This window comes from Condylura cristata, unplaced genomic scaffold, assembly GCF_000260355.1.
Source record: "Condylura cristata isolate star-nosed mole 26May11 unplaced genomic scaffold, ConCri1.0 scaffold00007, whole genome shotgun sequence".
NCBI classification, from domain to species: Eukaryota; Metazoa; Chordata; class Mammalia; order Eulipotyphla; family Talpidae; genus Condylura; species Condylura cristata.
The window spans coordinates 9,484,995-9,499,583 of NW_004567108.1; the positions used below are offsets into that span (position 1 = coordinate 9,484,995).

General features: G+C 36.6%; 1 protein-coding gene across 2 annotated transcripts in view; it reads right to left on the bottom strand.

Moving 5' to 3' along the window:
- CDH12 (cadherin 12, type 2 (N-cadherin 2)) overlaps nt 1–14,589 on the bottom strand; it is a 746,064-nt gene that overhangs the window by 724,671 nt on the left and 6,804 nt on the right. Inside the window, exon 1 of one of the 2 annotated variants that reach the window (XM_012721922.1) lies at nt 9,418–9,486. The exons of the other annotated variant lie outside the window; for it this stretch is intronic. The gene's annotated coding sequence lies outside the window, so the exon portion shown is untranslated. Of the gene's footprint in view, nt 1–9,417; nt 9,487–14,589 lie in introns of those variants that run through there. 2 annotated transcript variants of the gene reach the window in all.

A 14,589-nucleotide genomic window follows, 5' to 3' on the forward strand; every position in this document is an offset into this window, starting at 1 on the left:
GTGATTGATACAGCAGGAGAAGAACCGGTCAAGGCACACAATGAATATTACCCTTGGTATAAATGAATGTTCATCAGAACACAAATAGGCACTATCTACTTTAAATACCGTGACTACTTCTGATTTTCTATTTTAAATGAAAAAATATCCACTTACAAAAATTGAATAGAGGCAGTTTCTGCTTTTAATTTTCTCCTTCATTTCAAATGTAATGTTAGCTCCCTGAATTTCCCTATGTTTCGTAGCTAGTCTTTATACCACTTTTGTTATATTTTATCCTTTTAATTATTTTTTGAGTGGGAAAAAATGCTGAGATTGTGGGTAATAGTTCAAGTTGTCCTTGGAATAGAAACTAATGTGAGCCATATTTAAATTTAATCTTAAAATCCAGTGCAAGTAGTTTGTGATAAATTAAACACAATTTTAAAAACCTATGCATTTGTCACTCTTCTCAAATTTATATGTATTCTTATTTGCAGTCAATTGTTGTTACATAATATACATGATTAGCATTAAAATACTAAAACAAAATGTAAGCAACATAACCTGCATTTCATTAATTGTTCATATCTATTATATTTCCCTTACATTAGATATTTTATATAATTGGTGTAGTCCATTTTGGCTTACTTCAGTCTTAATTGAATACCTACTACACGCTGTATTTCTTGATTAAAAAATAAACTAATCCCTATTAATTCCATCAAGAGCTTATATTTGAAGTTGAGACAAATAAATAAATCCAACATAAGGTGAAAAGAGAAGGTGGGTAGAACACAAGGCAAGTTTTCTCAAAAAATGCTTCATGACTATTTGAAGGTAAGAGTGTATTAGCATAGGAAAATGGGAGTCGGCCTGAGAAAGGTGTAGAAGCAAAGAACACTGGTTTGTGTGTATGTGTGTGCATGTGTGTTTCAAGTGAGCCTGGAAATGTAGATGATAGAACACATTAAGTACGATTTTTAAGATTTTAAACTTTCTAGGAACAGAAAGTTAATAGAAGAGCTCAAGTGGAAGCAGACTAATTAGTTCCTCCTAAATAGCTTGCATTAGCCATATCTCAAAAGAAGAGTTATGATAAGAAGATCAATGATGGTAATAGCAAAATGTGTGGAGGAGATATCACTGTAGCCCATATGAAAGCAACAGTAAACAGGAATATCTTTGGAAGATATTTAAATTTTAACTTCTCTGTACTTGGTGAGTGATTTTTGTGGGGAGACTGGAGGAGAAAGAAAGGTCAAGAAGGCTCACAAGCTACAGATTTACTTGACTGAATATAAGATGTTATTACTGAAAATGGTGAAAAGTTGTAGTGCTATAAATCATACCTAAGGGGATGGTCATTGGCATCAAAGCTACAACATGCTTCTAGTCTCATCTATTCTATTTAAGCTTTTTGACCTTGCCATCATATTTATATCTCTCAAAGTCTTGGTGTCTTCATATGGAAAATGGAAAACATAACAGCTCAGAGAGTTATTAGAACATTAACTATGATAATATATGTTAAGTGCTTAATATAGTACTAACATTAAGTAATATTAAATACAACTGAGGTTTTCATAAATTTTGGAAGTAAGTACAGGGATATAGGTAGTGCTACATTTCAACAAAGTCAGAAGTTCAAGGAGTTGGTCAAGGCTTAGATGTTCATTTGGGTATATTTACATATACAGGTTCATTAAAATTGCTCTATTGGTGATTTTTCTCAGAATGATGTTTGGAATGAGCCAGGAGATGTAGGAATTGAGGGTATTATCTAGGTTTCAATGGGAGACACCCACAAAGGATAATATAGATGTATATACATAAGGTGAGTGAATTGTAATACTTTATTTTTTTTTTTTAGATTTATTTATTTGTGCATACAGAACTGGGGTACAGGCCAGAGGCTCAGGGGCGGTGAGAGGCTTCACCAGAGACAGAGTGGGGAACAGAACAGGCAGATGGATGAAGTACACTGCTGAGGGGAGCAGCGGGCGGGTCAGGAGAGGTCTGCCACACCATGTGGTCACCTCCAGGGCAGGCGGGAATTGAACTCATGTGGAAGCGGCTTTAGATTCTCAGTGCTGTGCTTTAACCCGCTGCGCCACCAGGGAGGGCCAAATTGTAATACTTTAATAATATGAACTGTTAATCATTACAAAGTATTCTAAATATATTTATTTTAAAATAGATTTAAGTTAATAATGCCTTTCCTGTCCTTTATTCTGCCATTTTTTCAAACCTTGATAAGTAATGTAGCTTCAAAGGAGACCCAGGTCCTAATGGGGGGTTAAGAGCAAACATCTATTACTAAAATATTTTTAAAGATTTATTTATGCATACAGAACTGGGGTACAGGCCAGAAGTGTAGGGGCGGTGAGAGGAATCACCAGAGACAATGTGGGGAGCAGAACAGGCCAACTGACAAAGTACATTGCTGAGGGGGAGCACCGGGTGGATCAGGAGATGTCTGCCTTGCCATTTGGGCCCCCTCCACAATGTATATTGAACTCATGCTGAAGTGGCTTTTGCTTCTTAGCACTGTGCTTTAACCCACTGTACCACCAGGGAGGGCCCTACAGATACTCTTTATATGAGATTTAAAGAGGCCTAAAATATCCTAATTAAATCTATGACAATTATACTTTTATGTTTGATGAAGATCTTCAGAATCATTAAAGAATTATTTTAATTTCAAGACCACTCTTTTCTTAAATGAACAAATACTATATTTTCAAAATTCCTTTTCCTTTTGAAAATATGTTCCATGCAGTCATTCTTTATTTGTTAATTAATTTAACTGTTGTGACTTCCCCCTTCCCCCCCAATCTGGAACAACTATGTTCTAATTGTTGCCCAAATAGACGCTGAGTAGTCTGGATTGTGAGTTTAACTTTGGTCGAAAACTAGAGATAGCACTATACAAGACCCAAGAATGTGGGCTATAGACTTAATATAATGATCCAGAGAAAGTCCTATGTTTCTGAGCGTAGCCCATTGTGCTGATAGCAAAGACAGCAAAACAAAAACAGACTCGTGCACTTTAATAGCTTACAACAGACAACTGTGTTTGCCACACAAGACTCAGTGAAAATCCCTTTTGCCCTAGACTTCGAAAAATCTGAACAGGTTTAAAATGCAACCCAAACAAAATTGGTGATGTGAAGATCATCTTAGAATTAACATGGCAAACTCTTACTGTTAAAGAATTGAGCAAGAGAGCTCTGGTGGTACAACGGGGTAAAGCATCACATTATGAAGCACTCCAAAGCCACACCACATTGAGTTTGATCCCTGCCTGGGAGGTGATCCACATGGTGCAGCAGACCTCTCCTGACCAGAGGGCTGCTCCCCTCAGCAGTGTATTTTGCCAATCTGCCTGTTTTGCTCCCCACTGTCTCTGATGAATCCTCTTATCCACTATACCTCTAGTGTTTACCCCAGTTATGTAAGCATAAATAAATAAATCTTTGCCAAAAAATTTAAAAAAAAAAAGAATTGAACAACCTTATTACAAATTGTGTATCAAAATTTTCTGTTAATTGTCAAGAACATGTGAAGTCAGAGTTGGTCATATATGGGAACATTATTTCAGGAAACAAAGGAACAGTTATCCCTGACTTAATTTATTTCAAATTTTCAGTACTTGAAATGCTCTCTAGGGTAATGGTTTATCATTCAAGGACATATAATCACCACCCAATTTTGTTGTTTGTCTATTTTCTTTTTTCTTTTTTTTTTTAGGTAACAGTCATATTGTGTGATATTCCTGTTGTCATTTAGCTAAATCAATATACATTAAGATCCAGCAAGATCCCACAGTCACTTTGCAAAATCCCTTTTTTATTGACCAAGTAGTCACACATGGCTGTTTTCATAAATAAAGCAAAACCATCAGGAACTAAACTTCCCCTAAAAAAACCATTCCAGATACAACACACAAGCATACTTTCTGTTTTGTTCTGAATCAAAGGACATGGCCTCCATTAACTCCACACTCTCTGTTCCCCAGGAGAAGTGCCAGCCAGCATGCCCATCAGATGTTTTAGTTAATGATCATTGACCTTCAACTCGTGAACACAAAGTGTCTTTTTTTTTTAATTGCACTTTGTAACTGCAAGACTTATCATTCATAAGTCAAACCTCCTTATGTTTTGAAATAGGTGAGTGATTTGCATCAGCCCCAATTTTCCTGTGCAGGTTAGGGAAGATGGAAACCAAGACCACTGCCTTTCTGTTGCATTTTGTTTTAGATCTTGTACTTTGAAAGCTGGACTTGCTGATGTTCAGAGTGCACAATGGGAAAATAAAATGACTAATTTATATTAATTATAGGGAAGAGCAGAATGATAAGATATTTGCAGAGAAAATTCAAGTACTTAATTAATTTGACCTTGACACTAAAAAATGTTTCCAAGTGAGCTCTCCTAGGTATGCAGTAATTAAGTATGTTAATTATAATGAGCATATTTATTATAAAAACTGATGTACTCTTTCACCATGATTTTAACACAGGTGTGGTATAAAAGTTCTTTTTTCTAATTTCATTCATCAACACAAAACCAAGTAGAGCTATAGTATAATCCTGATTAAAATAGATTATAGTCATCTTATAGAAATCACACACTCAGTAGAAAAAAGTATTGGGTGAGTCAGTTCACTTATTTATTTATTTTCATTTTGGGGACACAGTGAAAAACTAAAATAATTTTCAAATATATATCGTATCCTATCTTACTAGCAAGTTTTCCGAATGATCAAATTTTATACAGCACTTTACCAACAATGTGTCACGCTACACAATGGAGAAGTAAAGGAAAATGAGTTTGGCAGACAGAATATTTCCAGTTCGCTCCTCATTTTATTCACAATGTGGAAAGAGTTCTGAACATTCTAGGTGCTCAAAATATGAATGTTTACATAAGAAAGGTATTAAAACACAGGGCATTTTATGACAATGCAGGTAAAACCATACAGTATTTTTGCAAATAAGAAGCATTTTGAAAGAATTAGAATACATAGGGGCAAATTCTTATAAGCAGAATTTTTAACTAAATAGTATTTGAAATAAGAGGTTAATATACCAAGCTCTCCTTGAAAGTGCTGTATGGAGATGAACTAAGTTTAACTGGAATGACAATGCTGTGATTATATATATTATATATATATATGTGATTATATGTGTGTGTACATATGTGTATATGTATGTATGTATTAAATATGATGAATCTCAATTATGGGTCCCTAAGAATAGCTGATTTCGAAAGGAAAAATCTAGAAGAATAAAGAAGAAGAGGGAAGATGGGAAGTAGAGGGGAGAGAAAGAAAGTCACTGTGGGATATGTTAGCATTTCAGCAAATGAAAGAGCAATGAATGTGCTCATAAAATAAAGAGCTGCACAGTCTTATAATAAAATTTGCATTTCTATTTAGCAAAATAGTTTAATGGGGAGAAGATTTTGAAGATTTCCCCTGCAAGTATGTGTTAGTCCTCTTTAAAATGCACAACTCTTTTAGAAGAACACTCAATATGAATCTAATTATATTATCATTCCAATAACCCTGTCCTAGTTTATTTATATATTACATACTTATTTTTTTGCTGTTTTAGAACCAAAATTCTTAGGTCTGTTCTATTTTCTAGTTTTTCATTTCCAGAATGTGTATGCCCATGTGAAAACAATCAAATGATTAATAGATTTATAAATTATTGAAAACAACCATGTCCTATAAGAATGATTACAGATGTGAAGCAGCATTATAAAATACATTAATATTTCAAAGGTACTGAACCATTTACTTGGGGAGTTAAACATTACTCGAAAGTCATCTGTTGTTTTGAGTAAAAATATAACTAAACATCCATGTGTTCTTTGGATCAGGCTGTATCAAGGAGAATAATTTTACTAATAAGGAGATTAGGCTTATTCAGTGATCATTCATTTATTGTCATTACCTCTGTGTGAATCCAACAATTTTAAATGACAATATTTTACCAGTAAACTATTTCTGACAAGGGGATTATAGCTCTATTTATATATATAGGACTTCACTAACCAATCAGTAGGTCCATCTTCCCTTACTCTAACTGTAGTTATCTCAGGGCCTCCCTGGTGGTCTAGAGCTTAAGTCTCAGTGCTGTCACTGCTGTGTCTTGAGTTCCATCCCCCACCAGGGAGCCGACCCCCATGGTGAAGCAGACCTCGCCTGCCTTGCCCACTGCTCACCTCAGCAGTTATCCAGTAAATTCACCTGTTTCGCTCCCCAGTCTGTCTTGGGTGAATCCTCTCACTCCTGGACTTCTGGCCTATGTGCCAGCTTTCCTACACACGCAAAAAAAATTCCAATAAACTTAGTTATAGCTTATTCATACACAGTCAACTACAGATATGGGCAAATCTCCAGGACAGATAACTCAATGTGATACATCAGCAGCTTCCTTCCAGATCAGCCATGCATTCTCAGTACTGCTGGGCATAGCAGTAGAGGAAGAATGGAAGATTAAAGAAGATTCGGTAATTAACTTTTCCTACAGAGACATGATTGGCCTTTTTGGGCAAAGTTTATTTGGTCAAATTTAATAGGCAAGCTAAGTCAGAGACAAGAGAATGTCAATGTTGTTTGATTTTACAAGTTTCTTTCATTCCCACAAAGAGGGGTGAGATCTTGGCCAAGTGTAGCATTATCTGCATACCAAGTATATGTTTTTATATTTTTCCTTAGCAAGAATTCATATAAATAGTGCACTCTATGGGAGAAAGCTTCACCTGTGGTAAGAATACTGAGAACTACTAGTAATACATGCCTGGGAGGCAGAAAAAATAGGTTAACTATTAAAAAAAATAGTGGAACTCTTTTGTGACTTCACATTATTATTCAAAGACATAGTAAGCAAGCTCTGGGTTCTCTGCATAAAATTATCCACATTCTATTATAGAGAGTTCTGGAAATTAAGGTCAACATATAACTGATGTAGCTCCATCTACAGTGAACATGGCATTATTGCAACTATTTTCCTCGAGAATACTGTGGTTGTGATTAATGCAGGATAATGTCTTACATTCCTTATTTAACTTAGTTAGCTCCATCAGCATCACCATTTAAGAGGTATATGACTAAGGAGTTAAATCGTAATAATACAGCATAAAGTCCTTGGAGGGAGGGGCTATTGTTTTCATGTCTCTCTACACAATGCTAAGAACAGGGTCTGGCTTATAGCATATCGCTAAGTAAATGTTTACTAGAAGAAAGCATAAAATTGAAAATAAATATGATCTTAGGATAATGTATTCAATACAAAAAATCCCAAAAACACAAGAATAAAATTTCTAAATTTAGGAACATTATTAGACCATCCTGACTGGTGCCATAGATGAGCTAAACATTTTATTCATTATACATAAGTATAAATTAAAATATCAATGCTAATAGGTTAATGATATTTTAGTCATGTAAAAATAGAATAAAAGATCGCATCATACCCTTCCATATGCATTCTGGATAAACTGTAATGTTCATCATTTTATTACCTATCGTTCTTCATTATTGCTTAATGTAATGTATCTACACCACAGAGGAAAACCGAGAGATCAGAAATCATAAGCTATGAAACAGTCAATACAATTTCCACGAAGGTTGCATTTAGATGTTGAACCGCAGGATTATCATGTTAAGAGGAAGCTTAATTTTTCTATTTCCTTTATAAGGTAGTTAAATATAGTTTGAAGGGAGCATGTTTGTATGCCAGAGTGATAAGAAATAGACCTGCTACACAGTGCTATTTCAGCTTGTTGAAGTTGGGAATATCTCTCATAGATTCCCCTTCCAGATGGTTCTGATGAGAACTTCACCGAAGCACAATTTGGAAGACAGACATGAAAGGACAAACATTACTGGCAAAACCACTGTGGACAGATTTAAGGGACAGAGTGGTGGGTAGGGAGCATTCCTTGTTCTGCTAGATTCCTCAATCTGCTCTCACTACCGGTAGCTAGCATGCCGACCCCAACCACCTCTGTTTTCTTGACTGCAGACCCACAGAGGCAGTGGCTAAGAAGAACAACTGCTTCCCACAGACATCTCCTTGGGCACAGTGATGACCCAGCATCCAGTGTACTTGGATTGTCAAATGTATTTGCCAGCTGTGACTTTTCTACCTCTACTAGTGCTTGAAGCAGAATAGTGAGTGGATTTTCTCTGATCCCCAACCTCCCACTTCCAGATTGCCACTTCCTAGTTCAGTCCCCAATTGTGATAATTCATTTTGAAGATGAATCCCTTGGGCTCATGAAATGTAATCAGTTCTACTTCCATGACTAGACCCAAATGAGCACATTGATTCAACAGCTAATTTTATCAAGAGTGAAACAGCAATGACACCTTCCATTAGAGACAGTGCTATCTAATACCCTTGTCCTCCAAAACATCTATGTTGAAATTTTAACTCCCAAAGCAATGATATTAGAAAGTAGGACCCCTGAATAGGGCTCATATACTCCTTAAAGAGCCCCATGGAAGTCCTCTTCCCTTCTACCATGTGAGAACAGACAAAATCAAACCGTTGACAATTGAACCGTTGACTAGAGAATGGAGGCTACCAGAGGCCAGAGGGGAAGGGGAAAAAGCAAAGTGGGGAGGAGCCAGATGAACTGTGTGGAGGACTGTGGGCCCCTTATTGGGGGGGGGGGTGTTGTGAGTCCCTTAAAGGGGGGTGTGTTGTGGGAATATCCACTTACATATTGATAAATATGTAAAACATAAAATTTCCTTCTGAGTTCCTCTCTCTTCACCTGGATTTACTTTTTTGTTTCTATGTCTCATTTACATTTGAAAAGACATACCTCTGGGAATGTAATACACTCCAATTTGCTGTAAGTCAGCTTAGGAACAGACACAGAGACACATAAATAAACACTTGTTTGCACACGCATGCTGATACACATGCAGGTCACATTTTCACCTTGGTTTGTAAATGACTGAACACTTAAGAGTTTAAAGGGTAAACTGCAGGAATATTAAATGCCAGAAGAGCAGCAGGCAGAGATAATTTTACCTTGTTTACCCTCCACCATCATTCGAAGGAATCTTAGGAACAATAAAGTTGAAATTCTGATTTCAATTCATCAAGTGCAATTGAAACCACAAAATTACTGTCACACACCAACTAGAACAAGCTAAAGTATCGTAGACACCTCTCTCCACACTGTGAAAGTACAGCCGCAGTTCTCTCATTTTAAACAAGTAATATGATTCCCATCGTTTCTTTTTTCTTAAAAAAAAAAAAAACTCAGAAGGATTTTGTTTTCTTATGCTAATAATACATGCTGATGTAGTCTCATAAAACACAAGTCCTACGAAACCTGGAGTAATTTGGTCATTCATTTCTTTTGATATAGCAAATGTCTTTACAAATTCAGAGCTTGAACTTACCGTGTGCTAGTCTGTCAGAGACTGCTCTGCTCTCCTGAGATTTATCAGCACACATGATGTAAAGATTCCCATTTTCCAATCGTTTACATTTCAGTAAAGAGAGGTGTCAGTAGCATCATAAACATAATATGGAGAAAGAAAGATATAGAACAGGAGGAAGGAGGGGAGTACGGCCGGAGGCTCTGTGTAATGTGCACTGCTAGAGCAGGTGGTCTGCCTCTAGAGAGCAGGGTGTGTGGTGCAGACTCTAGACAGCAGCTAGCCAAGTAGGTATCTGGTAAACAGCATTCCAGTCAGAGGAAATGACTTGCAAAGATGGGAGGCAGTCTCTACATTGCAGTGGAAACAAGAGAGTTGAGGCAGCAGCAGGAACAAGAGATGTAGGGAGAGTCCATCAGACATAAAATGAGGTGGCACAAATCACATAGACCCTTGGCACTTCTGTGGCAAAGAGGAAGCTACTAGTTGTTTTTTAAATAGAGAGTGGCATGACTTCACAGTTTTTTGTTGTTGTTGTTGTTTTTGTTTTTTTGATTTTTTTTTAATGGCCCAGATGTTGGACTAACTGCAGAAGGTTAGAAGCAGGTGAGAGTTATGAGATGCCACAATTACTACTACTAAAAAATGGTGAGAATCTGCAAATGCTGACAAGCCTTACAGTTTTACTTTGAGAAAAAAAAAAAAAAACTTTGAAAAATGAACCAGTGTGCTTTCCTGAGTGATTAAATATACAATGTGAGAGAAATAAAGGCTGTATGAGAATTGAGAAATTTTATTTTGAATAAATATCAAAGAAAGGGTTTATCAATAGACATGGTAAAATCTGAAAACAGGATACATTCTTTAGTGAAGACCAAGAGTAGTTCATTTAGGACATGTGAATTTCAGATATTTATTAGGCACCCAAGTGTATCCTATGCCAAGAAAACAGTTGGGCATTGGAGACTAGATTTGGGGAGATATGAGTTAAGATATATATTTTGAATTTGTCAACATATGGTGTTTAAAACTATGAACTTGGATTGGATCACTATGTGTGTGGGTGTAGACAGACATGAGAAAACCAAAAGGAAAAGGAAGAAACCAGCAAATCAAAATAAGAGGAATCGTTAGTGAGGTAAAAAGGTAAACCCAAAGATGTTGTGGGCATCTAATAATTCAAATGTTAAAAGTATGTAAGGAGAGAAAATAACAGGTCAAGGAATGATTAAGTAAATCAAAGAGAGAAAAACCTACTCTATATTCATCCATTTATGAGTTGGCAGAAGCTTCTAGAAGAATTCTTCAAAAACTATTTGTATGAGCAGTTATCTCAGGACGTGGGTAACAGGTAAATGTGAAGGGAGAAGTTGATTTTCACCTAACACATTTAGCAATGACTTATTTCCTGTGCCATGAGCAGGCATTACACCTATAATAAAATTTGAAAATATACTTACACAAGAAAAATAACAATGATCATCTAGGTGCAGTATATATCATATGGCAATGATGAAAACACCACACAAGATTTATTTGGGGAAAAAAAAATTCCTCAAAACAGCATCCATGGAATCCCAAACTGTTAGTCATTACTGGGATTAAATATTATCTCCAGATGGTTTCTTTTAAAATGTAAACATGTCACCTGGTGACGTTCAATATGTAATCTCCAAAGTATTCTGAGTGGCAGATGGCTAACATTATTACGCGTACAGCACAAAGAACAACCTGGATGCAACATAAGGGAGAAAAGATTGTTCTGTGACTCTGTGAACAAGGGTGAAGACAGCTTGTGGACTGCAGAGGAGGCTATGTATGTACCCCAACACAGGGCAGCCTGTGAAAGATAGGACATTGGGCAAGGGGGTTCTGAACTTCCATTAACCTTGACGGAGACTAAGCATAGTCAAGGACCAGAGTGAAGGTCAAGTAAATAACCTGAAACCCAATATAACCAATGATCCTATAATTTTTCCAGGGTAGAATTACATGATAAATCCGGTACGAAGTGAGCTCTACTGAGAAACTTCAAGGTGAGTGCTACAGAGCTAAAGATGAAATTCCACTATAAAATTGGAAACTACACAACTACCTGAATTTTCAGTAAGAAATGGAGATAAAGTTGAAAGCATTTACCGGAAAAGGATGGGAACTGCTGATTATGAGTTATCTTGGTAGTTTTGTAATTAGCCATCAAAAATACCCGCAGTGATTTCTGTCATAGTAAAATCTGCCCATATAGCTTTCTAAATTCATTTAAAGAATGAATAAGCCCAATGAGATGGGCATTTCTTCATACATTCTGTAGCTGTTTTCACTATCCTTTCATCTACCAGAGAAAGACATGTACACTTTTGTTTGTTTTTATAAAGAGAACTTTAGATCTATATTTTTAACCTAAAATAATCTCCTTAATTTCATGGAGCTTGAAAGTCTCCTTGGCATTAAAGAATGGAAGAATAAATGTATTTACAAAAATTGGTTAAGTAAACATTAATGAAAATATCTTGGCTTTGTGCTGAAGTTATTAATCATAGCTTAGAGACTAAGAAGCAAAATCTAATAATTTTTCAGGCTAGTTTTCTGTGAATCCACAATACTGGGGAACTTTTCCCAAGTCTATTTGTAAAAACACTCATAACTTACTAGTTTTCCATGGTGACATGAACTAATGGACCATCTTTAAATAAATTCACTTAGAGAGCCAGAATATGGCACAATGCTCTCTTTTTCTGTTGTGCTGTGAAATTAGCACCAAACACAGAACTCCCCATTTTTCACCTCCCCCATGTTGTCATCGCTATCCTGTAAATCACAGAGTGAAAAATAAATGAAATTGTTTTCTTCTTGTCATTCAGATTTCATAGTTTTCTCTGTAGTATAGAAGTATTTCCTTTTTAGGAAGGATTAATGCCAAAAGTGTTTATCACCTTCTACCAGAGATATTTAGCTATCTTTAGACATCTTCCTGAAAAAGTTGCTTTTAACCTTAGTGCATGTACATGTGTCTGTATAGTGATACACATTAAGTATGAGTCATCAAAAAATGCTTTCAATAACCTTTAACGTATATTTCCAGTGTATCTTCTTATTTTTTGTCAGATTTTTTAGCACAGACATATACCTCTAAAGAGATTTCAAAACTCAACAGAGAACAGACATGTAAAAGAAGCAATCAGCACACTGAAATACTGAAACAGATTTTTGGTTCCTTGATGTGAAATACATGATTTTTTTTTTAAAGATTTACTTATTTATGTATGCATAAGGAACTGCAGTACAGGACAGAGGTGCATGGGGCAGTGAGAAGATTCACCAGAGACTGGACGGGGAGCAGAACAGGCAAACTGAGGAAGTACACTGCTGAGGGGAGCAGCAGGCGGGTCAGGAGAGGTCTGCCGTGCCATGTAGTTCACCACCAGGACTGGGAATCAAACTTGCATTGAAGTGACAGCAGCGACCAGGTTGCAGTGCTGCATCCCAACCCGTTGTGTGATCAGGGAGGGCCATGAAATACATGATTTTGATGTATATTTATTTTGGAATCATGATCAGATTCAGTGTCCACCCATCCTCTCACTGTGTGTGTCTGAGTGTATATCGCTGTACACATGCACAACAGACAAAGGGTGCTGGTAAATGTGACTACACCCTTCAGTATAAGTAATGGAAACCAGTCCGTGGGATTTCTCTCTTGCATCAAAGAAGGAAATGGACAACACAAGTCAATGCACTAACAATCCAAGAAGGGGGTGAGAATGGTAAGGCAGGAAGAGAGAGGGAGAACAAGAAAGTGGAAATGAATGCCCATCTTTTCAAACAGATGCTCAGATAAACTGAATAAGCAGTGATATACTCATGAGGAAAGGGCCCTTAGCTGAAATGCCATCGTTCTGCAGTTATCAAGCATAAAGCTTCATGGACTTGCACACTAAGATTTCCTATAATGACTTGGAAATCTACAGGAACAAGGGAAGGGGCTGGACTCATTATTTGGATGTGATAACATGACCCACAAGAATGTTAAGGTATAATGGGCAACTTAGCTCCCTGCAAATCAAACAGCTCCACAATCCGTCATTAACCTAAGTGAGCCTTTGCTTTATTGAAGGAGCCCTCTAAACGAGCAGGTCACAGCCTGTTAAAAAGCTCAGAGATTTGTTAATGTTCCAAGGACTTAGAGTCTATTAGATCAGACTGCCTAAGCATGTACAAAATTGTAGGTGCTTTGGATAGTTAGCTTGCTTTGGTATTCAAATACTTAGAGAATAGTATTTGAAGCTTGGTTTAAACAGGGCAGATTCATGTGTGACATTATCATGCGTAATTGTGCACGTGTCAAGCTCAAAGGAAAAGAATGGACTCTGTAGAGAGATACTCCACAAGAGGAAATAAGTTTCCACTCTAAGCCGACTTTCATAATGCAATTAACTCCATTAGAGAGAATGGAATTTTGAATACTATTCAAATTAAGGCAGTGCAGTTAGAAGCAGCAGCAATTCAGGAAGAATTAGCAATGCCCTTCTGAGGAGAGCTACTGAATTAAACCTTGGAGGGTTTTAAGATTAAGCCATTTAATTGTTACTTCAGGAGCCCCGGACTTTGCAGAGAGAGGAATCCAGGTGTTAATACTGATTCTCCTCTGCTTGTCTTCAGATAACAAAACTGAATCTCAGAGCCAATTAAGACAAGTCTTTACAGGCTTTTCCCCCTTTTTTGAATGTGTCCTGGGAGGTGTTTTTAATTGTAGGCGCCATGGGGAATCTGGGACATTACACACAGGGTGATAGTACTGAAATCTTGAGTTGGAAAGATAACTAGCTCCTCCAAATCTCTACCGTAACTTTAAAACCAGCTTTTTTGTTTGTTTTGAAGCTGACACTGATTCCTGTAGTCACTTTGATAGAACATAGTTTCAGTACCAAATACTAACATAAATGGCGCAACGAATGTTTATTATATGCCAGTAACAGGCATAAAAAGTCACATAATTCACAAGCAATGTCATTCATCCTTAAAGATAAATATCATCATACACATTTTTTAAACTGCTTTTGTATATCGATGGCTGTGCCTGTAACCATTTTTTCCATCATTTATTTCTTCACTAATCAATTAGTTATTGAAAAATAATGCATGCAAGAGAGTATTTCAGGGCTTTCTCTCATGAGATTTGCATTTTATTCTGCA